Raw genomic sequence first — 13,207 nt, forward strand, 5'->3', positions numbered from 1 at the left:
CAATTAGCAAATAATTTTTAAAAATACATCATTTACAATAACATTAAAAATACATAAAGGAATAGTCAAATTCATAGAGACAGAAAGTAGAATGGTGGTTGCCAGGGGCTGGGGGAGGAGAGCATGGGGAGTTAGTGTTTCATGAGGCAGAGATTCAGTTTGGAAAGCTGAAAAAGCTCTAGAGATAGATGTGGTCATAGCTACTCAACAACGTGAGTGCACTTAATGCCACTCAATTATCCACTTTCAAATGGTTAAAATGCACAAGAATAAAGTTAACAAAATATGTACAAGACCTCCACACTTCAAACTTCCCAACACTGCAGAGAGAATGGAAAGAAAACCTAAATAAATATATACCATGTTCATAGTTGGAATACTCAATAGTTTTAAGTAGTCAATTCTCCCACAGTGCAATAATACCCTATCAAAATCCTAACAGGATTTCCCCACAAATTACTTTAATTACAAAAGGAAAAATAACTATATAATGAGAGAATGGATCTTAACCACTGAGCAAAATTAACATCATCAGTAAGGAGAAACTAACATCATGTACCTGCAGATGTAATACTATGAAATATGTGCTATTTAAGGCAAAAATGCGTAACCAGAATTTAACCATGAGTAAACATCAGTCAAACCTAAATTTAGAGACATCCTATAAAACAACCACCCTGCAATTATCAAGAATTTCAATGTCATGAAAGGTCAAGAAATTGTTCCAGATTAAAGGAGACTAAAGCAACATGGCGAGGACACCGTACCGAGGGGAGAGGGATGTAAGCAGCACGACTGCAGCAGGTAAAGAAACTGACGTATGAATGGCAAGTCAAAGACAGATATTCTGGATTTCAAGCTGCTGTTCTGTAAGGAAACATCATTGATCTTAGGGAAAACACACTGAAATACTAAGGGGCAAAGGAGTGTAATGAATGCAGCAACACATTCTCAAATGGTTCAGAAATAATAATAATTACAAATATGCATAGAGGAAATGATAAGTCAAATATGGCAAAATGATAAAAAATTGGTAAACCTGAGTAAAGAGCATATGGAAGTACTTATTACTATTTTGGTAACTTTTTCATAGGTTCAAAGTTATCTCATGATAGAAAGTTAAAAAACATCCCAGTAGGCACTTTTGTAGAAATTGACAAACTGTTTCTAGGACTTACATGCAAATGGTACTAGAATAGCCAAAACAATAAGGAAAGAGAACAAGAATAAGAATGATGGAGGATTTATACCACCTGATTGTAAGACTTACAAAATGTCACAATTATCCAGACAATGTGGTATTGGGGTGTAAGGATAGATCCACAGAACATGGTAGAACATCCCAAAATAGGCCCTCACATACGGTCAACTGATTTTCAATAGAGGCACTAAGGTATTCACGGAGGACAGGCCCGTTTCTCAAACATGGTGCTTGAACAACTGGATATTTGTATGGAATAAAATGGACTTACACCCACAATTCACACTGTGCACAGAAACTGCTCTTGAGATGGATCACAGACCTAAACATAAAAGCTCAAGTTATAACACTTACAAAGGAAACACAGGAGAATATATAGCACCGAGGTAGACAAAGCCAAAGATTTCTTAGACATTTAAAAGAAAAAAATGATAAACTAATCTTATCAAAATTAAATTTTCCTGCTTATCAAAAGACAGAATTAAGAAATTAAAAAGGCACACTACAGGCTGGAAGAAAACATTTCATTTATCTGAAAAGGAATGATATACAGAATATATAAAGACCTCCCATAACTCAATAGAAAGACAAAAACACAGTAAAATTGGACAAAAGGCCTAACAGATACTTCATACAGTACAGCCTAAAAAAATGGTCCCATTTTTAGTGATCAAGGAAATGTCAGTTAAACCACCATGAATCCTCACGGCACAAGACACCAGAATTGCTAAAATTAAATGACTGACAATATCAAATGCTGGTGAGGATGTGGAGCAACTGGTGGTGGCAGTGGAAAATGGAGACCAGTTTGGGGAAGAGTTTGGAAATTTCTTATACAGTTTATATATGCCTCTGACCCAGCAATCCCACACCTAGAGTTTGTTCTAGAGCAATGAACACATGTTCACAAAAATACCTGAACACAAATGTTGTAATTGCCCTAAACTAGAAACCCAAATGTCCACCAACAGGTGAAGAAACATATTGTAGTATCTTCATACAACAGAATACATGCCATCAATAAAAGGGAATAAACCACAAGATGAATATTTCAGATATTACATTTTGTGAAAGAAGCAGACAAAAGTCTCCCAAGAGCATGTAAACAGCACAAGGCAGGAAGTTTTAATTTTGTCCGTTTTGCTCATTGTTGCATCCCCAACACCTTGAACAGGGAGTGACCCATAGTTGGCCCTCCATATAAATGTGTTAAATGAATCAATGATTTCCTTGAAAATCAGACACCATACTGTATACTTTTTTCTCTCTACTGCCAAGATGAAATATTCCTAGCATCCGATTATACCAATGTTGTATTAAACGTCCACTTGGTCAAATGAACATACCCAACACCAACATTCATGTGATAAAAACCCAGTCACCAAACCTTTGTGAAACACTGACATTTGCTACAACCATCGGTAAGGCCAGGATCCCACGAGGCCCCCAGAGGCAGAGAAATAGCAGCTCTGATGTAACCAGTCCACTAGGAAGTAAATGCTGTTGTTTTTCACGTGCTCACGGCACTGGTCCTGCTCAGGCAAACCTCCGAAGGCTGGTATTTCCTTGGGTGAGTGTGGAGGTCAGTGTGTAAAAAGCTCTCATCCATGCATAACAGGGCATACTAGCTAATACATGGGGGGCTCAAGTGAACGCAAAAGGACCTCGTGGGGACAATGAATGTGTTACAACATGCCAAGTGCTAATATGATCATTACTGCTGAAGTGCAAGCATTTTCATTTGTGTCATTACACTGTCTGAATTAAGGAGACAGTATGTGTATTACTCTAGTGACCTTACTGATGATTGTCTGTTTACTCGCTTATTGCCTATATCACATAGTGTTAAAATGAATTAAGTTTCTATCTTATAGACAAGTTCTGTACTACGGTATTTAAGGATGGTTGTTACATTTTCCATAAAATAAAACCTATGACAACAAGAAGTCATAGAAAAAAAATTAGGTTGGCCTCTCCCCTACTTCCAACTTAATTTGATATTGTTGGTGGTAATGGTTTTAATATCAAATGCTAAACGTCAGCCATTTGCCTGAGTTAGTCTGCTTACTTAGCAGTAAGGCAGCTTGGTTTCTCCTTGGAAGGAGTCATTTTTAATTACTGGCTTGTCAGTTGGCAGTTTCAGGTTTTTTTTTGGTTTTTTTTTTTAATAGTGCTATTTTTCGTAATTAAGATAAAGTTTAAACTAGATTTATGACAAATTCCCCAAAATAGCAATGGAAGGAGTATGAGGTAGAGGATGGCTGAGTTCTGTTTAGACATGCAAAGGTGCCTTTGAGTCACCAGCCTGGAGGCACCCATTATGGGGCTAAATTTGAGGGCCTCGAGATAGGGAGGTAAGTTAGACCTGGAAATGGAGACCCCAAGATTATGAACACAGAGGGGGAGAATGGCTGATGCCTTTGGAATTACCTACAGTTTGTGAAGTAAGAAAATAAGAGGGCTCAGGATTCAGCCCCAAGGAAGATGATTTCCCAGAGGCTAATAATTAACATGACTTTTAATTGTCCAAAAGCATAATACACATTCCTTTAAGCAGTTGTTTGTTGAAGCACATTGTATATGCACACACTGTGGGCCATGAGGTTGGCCCAGGACAACAATACAGAAAACAGGAAGTGTGACACTCAAGCTTCAAGGAGCACACCCGCCCCACCTCCTAGCCCCGCCTCCATGCCACCAGGCTGCCCTACCGGTGTATGTAGGGGTCTATAATCGTGAAAGTGAACCACTTTTTAGAAGAGCAGATAAAATGAAACCCATATATGAAATGTGAGACACACAGCCTTGAATTAATCCCCTGGCATTACTAAAATGCTACCTGAGTAAACTATAATAACCCTGCCTTTGAACCTACATCTGTGGGGAAAGAGCCTATTCTTAAAGCTTTTGTTCACCATATACAAACCCTCCTAACCACCCCCTGCAAATGGGTGGAAGGAAAAACAATGTTTTAATGATAGCAACTCCCTTAACCTCCAAGAATGTCCACCCCCACATCCCCCAACAGACACAAACTGGTGTTCACCATACTGCCAGCGTTCACGTGTGTGGACGTGTGAAGGCAGCAGCTAGGGAAAGAAAGCAATGAGTTTGGAGCGGGTGAGTCATCCGCAACCATTCCTGTTCATGTCTCAGACCAACAGCAGTGTGTCCTGGCGTTGATGCGCTGTAATTAGGGATCAACCAAGGCTATGTTATTATTCACTGCACAACTCTCCATTTGCAGGTGCAGGGTACACCACTAGACTAACAATGAAAGAGCAACAACGGCTATGCAGTTTCTCAGGAAATAGTCTGAGAGAGGAGTCATAGCACAGGATAAGCTGGTGATATTCCAGTGACAAAAACAGAGCACTTGTAGATGATTCTGTTGTAAGCACATTGATTTTCCCTCTTTCTGTCTTCGTTTGGGTAACTTCCAGAAATACCATAAAGGAGAGGGATGTTAGTATACTGATACAATCATAGTCAATGGGTGGGAAAAAAACCAAGCCACAGAAAAACCACCACCAAAGGGCTACAAAATATCAATCCAAGAAAGTCATCTGCCAGCCGAAGTTAGCAGACCAATTCAGTTATTGAAAGAATAACTTACCCTGACTGAGTGGATTTCAGTCTAGAACTATAAAGTTACTTAATAATAGAAACTCTATTACGTAACATAATATTAATATGTTGAAAGTAGAAAAACTACACAATCACCTTTGTATGTGAAAAAGTAACTGCAAAAATCAAACTTCTATGCAATTCCAATAAAATTTGTATGAAAGAACGAAGGATGGTTAAGATAATTTAGAAAAATGGCACAGTAATAAGGTAAATGAGTCAGTTCAGGCTACCATAACAAATATCAGAGACTGGGTGACTTAAACAAACATTGATTTCTCAGTTCTGGAGGCCGACAAGTTCAATATCAAAGTGCTGGTATATTCAGTTCCTAGCTCTCAGGTGGCCACCTTCTTGCTGTGTCCTCATGTGGGGTGGGGAGAGAGGGACAGGGGGAAGGAGAGAGAGAGAGAGAGAGAGAGAGAGAGAGAGAGAGAGAGAGAGAGAGAGAGAGAGAGAGAATCTCTGATGTCTCTTCCTCTTCGTATGAGACACTAGTCCTATGAGATCAGGGCCCACCCTTATGACCCCATTGAACCCTAACTACCTCCTTAAAGGTCCTCTCTCTAATACAATCACATGGGGGTGGGGGGTGGGGGTTAAGGCTTCAAAATATGAACTTGGGAAGAAATCATTCAGTCCATAGCGGTCAGTGAGACAATTTCTCTCTATATAGCAAGATACATTATAAAGCTATACTGCTGGAACACTGTGGTATTATTCCAGGTACAGAAGCTGCTGGATGTAAACAGAGTGCCTAGAAGCAGGTCTGCATGTATAGAAATTTTACATATAACAGAGGTGACAGTAAATTTATTGATTACAGATGAGGCTATTCATTATTAGATGGTGCCCAAGGCATGATATAGAAAAGTATTACAATAGAACCCTAACTATACCAGCATAAAAATCAATTCCAGATGGAGTAAAAAACTATGTAAAATTTTATCCAGAATGTATTTTAAAACTTGCAAATCAATAAAAAAAGACAAAAATCCTACTGAAAACTGGACAAAATACAGTCTATTCTGGTTATCTGTGGTAGTTATTTTCTATAAAATCACCACAAACATGGAATTAGCAAATACTGAGCCATTGTTCCTAGGGGAAAAAGAGTTTACTGCGAGTCTGTGGTCATAACATTTTCATCAACGATCAATACATAACTTTGTTTTATGTGTGTTTCTGTTTCTGTTTTATTAACATTGAGCTCATTGCCAGTAGCACTATAACCCATGCCTGACAGAAGCTCATCTAGCACGCGTTTAGCACGCGTTTCCTCCGTAAGGCACATCACAGCTTTTCTCACTTAGGGCACCAGACAGCAATTCAGCACTATGCCTGGGGCCATATTGAATAGCAAAATCACAAACAAAATGCACAAAATACAAACTGACTTCAAAAAGGACACTTGTTTATAGCAGGAGAGCTGAAAACAAGGAGACAGACCTCAGCTGGGAATGTGTGCCTTGGGTGACTCAAATTTTTCACTGCTCTACACATGCCCATGAGTGACTGTGAAAACACCCTGAAGTTTGATTTTGGGGTTACAAAGAAATTTTAGTAACAACTTGCAAGTATGGAATCTGCAAACAAGGACAAACTGTACATGGACAGGCAATTTAATGGCTAGTAAACCAACAAAAATATGTTCAACTTCACTATTTACTGGTCAAGTCTAATGTAAAATTACTATAAATTACCATTGGACACGCAGGACATTGGTAGAATTTGAAGTTCTGATAATACCACATGCTGGAAAATGTGGGAAAGTGAGAGCTTGTGCTTCACTGGTGGGACTATGAATTGCCTCCCACCTTGGAGGGCAATCTGCCACACCTGGTCGCGGTAGGCGCGGCACACCTGCAATTCCACTCCCAGCTCTCTGTCACCAGGCGAATCTCGTCCACCCAGACAAGAAGACATGGACAGATGTTCACATACGATGGTCTCTATCAGTGAAAACAACTAAGCTTCACTCATCAGGCACATAAACAATTAAAGTGGGACTGATTCATAGAATGGAATGCTGTATATTTGTTAAAATTAATGTCACCTACATGTATTAACATGAACTTCCTCACCAACCTCCAAAAAAATGTACTTATATGCTATTTACAAGAGACCTACATAAAGCAGAACACAAAAAGGTTGAAAAAAGAAAGTGGGACAGAAATACTAACAGAGGTTCTCAGCAAATGCGAATAAAAAGAAAGCAGATGCAACAATATTATTATCTAGCAAACTGAACTCAAGGTGAAAAGCATGAAAAGGAACTTAAAAAAAAGAAAAACAAAAGCTATGTAGCCTAAAACCTATAGGTATTTAAAAAATACACACAAATTTAAAAAACAGAAAACTGATAGAAATTGGCAAATCCAGAATGATTATAAAATGGATGTCTTTCACATATTTTCAGATATCTGTAATCCATGTGGACAAAAAAATAGACATTTTTAATAACACACTTAACATATCTGATCTAATGCATAAATTATGTGTGGCCACCATTAGAACACACGTATTTTGTGAAATGACAGAAAATATTCACAAAAATTAATCATTATCTAATTGGTTATAAAGAAAATCTTAACAAATTAACAAAAGTAAAATACATTCCAAATTCACTGAAAATAATGCAACAAAAATCAGAAAATAATAAAAAATAAAAGCCTATGTGCCTGGGTACAGGAGGAAGACGATGTAGCCAAAATGGCATTCAGAGGAAACTTTATAATTTTAAATGCATTTGTTTGAAAATTTAAAATGACTAATAAAAATTACTTTTTCAGGACATTAGAATGACATAAAGAGCACGTCCATTAAAACTTACATACAATGAAATGCACAAATTTTAAGTATCCATTAATAATACACACCAGAATGGCCCAACTTAAAAAGACTGACCAGACCGAATGCTGGTAAACACGTGCAGTGACGAGAACTCCCCCACCTGCCAGTGGGAGTGCAAAATGGTACCGCCACCTCAGGAAAAGGTCTGATATTTCTCACAGCACACACAGACCCTCCCTATAAGCCAGCGATTCTATTCCTAGGTATTCTCCTAAGAGAAATGAAAATATACTCGTATGTCCACAAAAAAACTGTATGAGAATATCCATCATAGCTGATTCATATTAGTCAAAGGATGCACTCATGTGTCCATCAACAGGAGAATAGATAAACCAACTGGTACAGTCATAGAAAGGAACATTATTCAGCAACACAAAACAGCAGCCTGATACAGGTACAACATGAATGAGTCTCAAAGACAATGCTAAGTGAAGGAAGCCAGGCTTAAGTGCCTATGTGCAGCAGGATTTCATTTCTATAACGTTCTAAAACATGTAAAACTAGTCCATGGTAGAAAAATATCAGAACAGTGGTTATCTGGGGAGGAGGGGAGCTGACTAGGAAGTTACATGATGGACCTTTCTACATGATAGGAATATTCTGTGTCTGGATAGGGGTTTGGATTGCGGAGGTTTCTGCATTTGTTGGAACTTATTAATAGAATACTTAAGATTTATGCATTTCACTGTATATAAGTTTTAACTCAAAAAGAAGAAACAAGAATAGTACACAGATCCCTCCTGTGATGAGCAAATAACAACCAAGTTTCAACTATAAGAGGAGGACACACACCACCCACACAAGGGACACACCTGGAGCACCCAGCTCAAGTGACCAGGACGACTGCACCACTGGGCCCCACAGCACACCTACTACATAAGACCACCCTACTAAGCCTGGAACACATAGCAGCCCTACCTAGTAAATAGAAAGAAAAACAGGGAGGCAGCCAAAAGGGGGAGACAAAGAAACATGTCCCAAATAAAAGAACAGAACAAAACTCCAGAAAAAGAGCTAAACGAAATGGAGACAAGCAATCTACAAGATGTATTGTTCCAAATACTGGTTATAAGGATGCTCAGTGATCTCAGGGAGAATTTCAACAAAGATATAGGAAACATTAAAATGGAGATAGAAAACATAACTAAGAACCAGTGAGAAATAAAGAATACATAAACAGAAATGAAGACTACATTACAGGGAATCAACAGATTAGATGAAGCAGAGGATCAAATCAGCAATTTAGAAGATAAGGTAGCGGAAAACACCCAATCAGAACAGCAAAAACAAAACAAGAACCCAAAAAAACCGAGGAGAGTTTAAGGGGTATCTGGGACAACCTCAAGGGTACCAACATTCATATAGGGATACCAGAAGGAGAAGAGACACCAAGGAAATGAAAACCTATCTGAAGAAATAATGACTGGAAACTTCCATAATCTGGTGATGGAAATAGACATACAAGTCCAGGAAGTGCAGAGTCTCAAACAAGATTGAGAAGCCAACACTAAGAAAGCCGACCCAAAGAAGCCAACACTAAGACACATCATAATCAAGATGAAGGTTAAAGACAAAGAGAGAACCTTAAAAGCAGCAAGAGAAAGGCAGTTAGTTACCTCGTAAGATTATCAGCTGATTTCTCAACACAATCTTTACAGGCCAGAAGGGATTGGCAGGAAATATTCAAAGTGATGAAAAGCATGGACATACAACCAAGACTACTCTACCCAGCAAGGCTATCATTTAGAATCGAAGGACAGATAAAGAGATTCCCAGGCAAGAAAAAGCTAAAGGAGTTCATCACCACCAAACCAGTATTACAATGAATCTTAGAGGGACTTCTATAAGACCAAAAAAAAAAAAAAAAGAAAAAAGAAAAAAGAAAAACACCAATGAATAATAAAATGGCAATAACTACAAACCTATCAACAATTATTTTCAATGTAAATGGATTAAATGTGTCAATCAAAAGATAGGGTGGCTGAATAGGTAAGAAAACAAAACCCTTACATATGCTGCCTGCAAGAGACTCACTTCAGATTGAAAGACACAACAGATGGACAGTAAAGTGATGGAAAAAGATATTTCATGAAAATGGAAACAAACAAACACACAAAAATCTGGAGTAGCAATACTGATACCAGACAAAATAGCTTTTAAACAAAGACTGTAACAAGAGACAAGAAGGACCCAGTAATCCCACTTTTGGGTATTTATCTGAAAAAACACAGAATGTGACTTCAAGGGGACGTGCTCATTCATATGTTCACTGCAGCATTATTTGCATAAGCCGAGATATGAAGGCAACCGGGGTATCCCTGAATGGATGAATGGATAAAGAAGAGGTGGTACATATATACAATGGAATATTACTCAGCCGTAAAAAAGAAGGAAATCTTGCCGCCATCTGCAACAACATGGATGGACCTAATGGGTACTGTGTTGAGTGTAGTAAGTCAGATAGTGAAAGACGAATGTCACATGATTTCACTTGTAAGTGGAATCTAAAGAACAAAACAAACAAATGAAACAGAAACAAACTCATAGATACAGGGAATATTTTGATGGTAGCTGTGGGTAAATGAAAAGGGGGAAGGGATCAAGAAGTACAAATTGGTTGTTATGCAGTAGTCATGGAGATGTAGGGTATAACATAAGGAATACAGTAAAAATATTATAACTATGTATGGTGTCAGCTGTCTACTAGCTCTATCAGGGTGATAGATGGGGAGGGTTGGGGGCAAGGTATAAAAGGTGAAGGGATTAAGAAGTACAAATTGGTAGTTACAAAACAGTCATAGGGATGTAAAGTATAGCGAATATAGTCATAATATGGTAATAACTATGTATAGTGCCATGTGGGTACTAGTCAGGGGGATCACGTCTTAAATTCTATAAATGTCTAACCACTATGCTGTACCCCTGAAACTAATATAAAATAATAATATTGACTATCAGCTGTGAGTGAAAAATTAAAAAGGGGGGAAAAGACAAAAGAAGAATAAGAGGTTCAAAGTTATAAATATAAAACAAATTAAGTCATGGGGATGTAATATACAGCACAGGGAATACAGTCAATAATATTGTGATAGCATGGTACAGTGTCAGATGGTTGCTGGACTTATCATGGTGATCACTTCTTTAGCATAGGGAATGTAATCAATAATATGGTAATAATTATGTATAGTGCCAAGTGGGTACTGTTGAATAACTATGATGTACACCTAAAACTAATACATATTGTATGTTAACTATATTTTAATGAAAACCTAAAAAAAAATAAGAATAGTACACAGATACTGAACTCATGTTAATGATTCCCACGCTGAAAAATTTCAGGGTAAGTGTGCAAATATCTGCTACTTGTGAAAGGATAAAAAAATATGATGGATGGAGATGGATGAAAAAATAAGCAATAAAGCTAGCACAGCATAATGCAAATGGTAGGATGGTTGGCAGGTGTATGGATTGGATGATCAGTATAAAACTCTACTTTTCCATATGTTTGAAATTTTTCACAACAAATGTTAAGAAAAAAAGGATATGTTAAAGCATGAAGAAAGTGATCTTTGATATTTAATTTAGATATTAATTTTTCCCAAATTTATCTAAAAATTCATTGCAACTCCAATCAAAATACCATCAGAATTTTTCAAGGAAATAAGGGTGCTCTTGAACAAAACACATGAAAACCGACATAATTATTGGTAAATGACAGAATTTAAATTTTTATGTGATCAATAAGAAAAATAACTATTCAAAATCATTATGAAACAACGAAAGGACAATGGTTAAGGACTACAAAGAGACATCTGACAAAGAAGAACCATGGAGCCAGAATACATCTGTCCTTGAGCAAGCCTTGGTGATGGGCAGGGGAGAGTTGAGCAGTCAATACCAGTCTTCATCCTCTGAAGTCACAAAAACAAACAGATTTGGAAATCACGTTGGAGGTAAGGAGAAATGGGCTTTCTTCTGTGTGGTGGGTCGCGACCTGTGCACATGTGACAGGACTGCTTACACACAGGTGCGTCCTATGCCCTTCATGTCCTTCTCTTCAGAATGTCCCCTAGAGAAACTCTGTCTACCAGTCTTGGGACACAAACAGGGAGGCACCATGGGCGTGGGAACAAATTCCTGTCACTGCAGGGATAGTCACATGCTCCGGGGACAGAGAGGAAGAAAGACTACCAGGGAAATTTTAAATACACTGACACAGTTAATTACACATGTCAAGTATAATATCATTTATGTAAACAAGTGGATAGAAGTCAGATGTTCTATCTATCTCTCTAGATACATGGATGTACTAATGCAAAGAGGGCCCTGCTCTGGCCACACCCATGTGACAACGGAGGCCGAGCCTGAGGTAAAGGTCAGAGGGGTGGGACCGGGTAAGCGTTCAGTTTACCAGAGCTGCCCAAATTATTTGCAGGAATATGTTGATTTAATCCGTAATTAAAAATGCAAATAAAATAAGTGTAAAAATACTGTTAAATTTTTCTGAAAAATTTAAATATGTAAATACATATTTGAGATTTATATATTTAATACATTTGATCATATAAAATTATATTTATATACTTTATAATATATTGTATGTTTTATATACTTATCTAAATTATGATATAAAAAGAAAATAATAATTCAATGCTTGAAATGACTTATACCTTTTCCCAAAGCCTCACTGATGTTCCCTTGATGCGATTTCGTCTTCCCTCACTCAGCGCGTGAATAATCATTAAGGAGAAATGCTCAGTACTACTGCTCAGCATAGGACAGTCTCACAAGTCTGCCCCGTGCAGGCAGCGCCTGATGTGTGCTCAGAGGGCCTTGCCCGCACGCCACACCCAGGTGGCTGGTGTTGAAGAGCCGCTGGGGGGGACACGGACATGCAAACAGGCTCAGTAGGCCAAAGCACAGCATCTGTGTCACTGTTCAGAACATTTGGAGGTGACGCTCTGGCACTCTCATGTCTGGTAGGAAATGAGGAATCCACCCGCCTCTGCTAACCTCAGACATGACACTGATGTGATTCTCAGGCTGACGGCGGTGACGTGTGGGGTCCAGGGGGCATCTTCCCACAATGGGACAAGGGTGGTGGCAAGACGCTGCACCAGGAGTCAGAGGCCTGAGTTCACAGCAGAAACTGTTCATGGCTCAGTAAGGACCCTGAGCCACGCTCCGAGCCCCGGCCTCCTCATGGTCATGGCTGACCAAGTCTGAGGCCCCACCATGTGGTGGGTGGTACTGGGACTCCAGGGAGAACTGCCCCCTGGTTCCAAATGTGTTTGGACACTAGCTCCCGGTGGCCCCGTGCAACCTGGTCTGTGTGCTGATACTCCTTCCAGGTGCCCTGGAAGGTCACGACTGCTGAAAGGAACTAGCAATGGCTATTTTTATGACATTTTTCCGAACATGAAACTGGAAAATATAATAGTTTTCCAGCCCACAACAAGCACACTGCCATCCTTGTGTGAAATCCAGCCAACTTCCAGCAAATTCGGCAAAGACATGTGTTCATTG

The 13,207-nt window shown here is 38.7% G+C and overlaps 1 protein-coding gene across 2 annotated transcripts in view; it reads right to left on the minus strand.

Annotated features, from left to right (window-relative positions):
- The window catches only part of ROR2 (ROR family WNT receptor 2), a 231,806-nt gene that overhangs the window by 19,278 nt on the left and 199,321 nt on the right, over positions 1-13,207 (minus strand). The window lies entirely within an intron of this gene.

This window comes from Rhinolophus sinicus, chromosome 16 (genome assembly GCF_057876585.1).
Source record: "Rhinolophus sinicus isolate RSI-liver-muscle chromosome 16, RSI-T2T, whole genome shotgun sequence".
Lineage (NCBI taxonomy): Eukaryota > Metazoa > Chordata > Mammalia > Chiroptera > Rhinolophidae > Rhinolophus > Rhinolophus sinicus.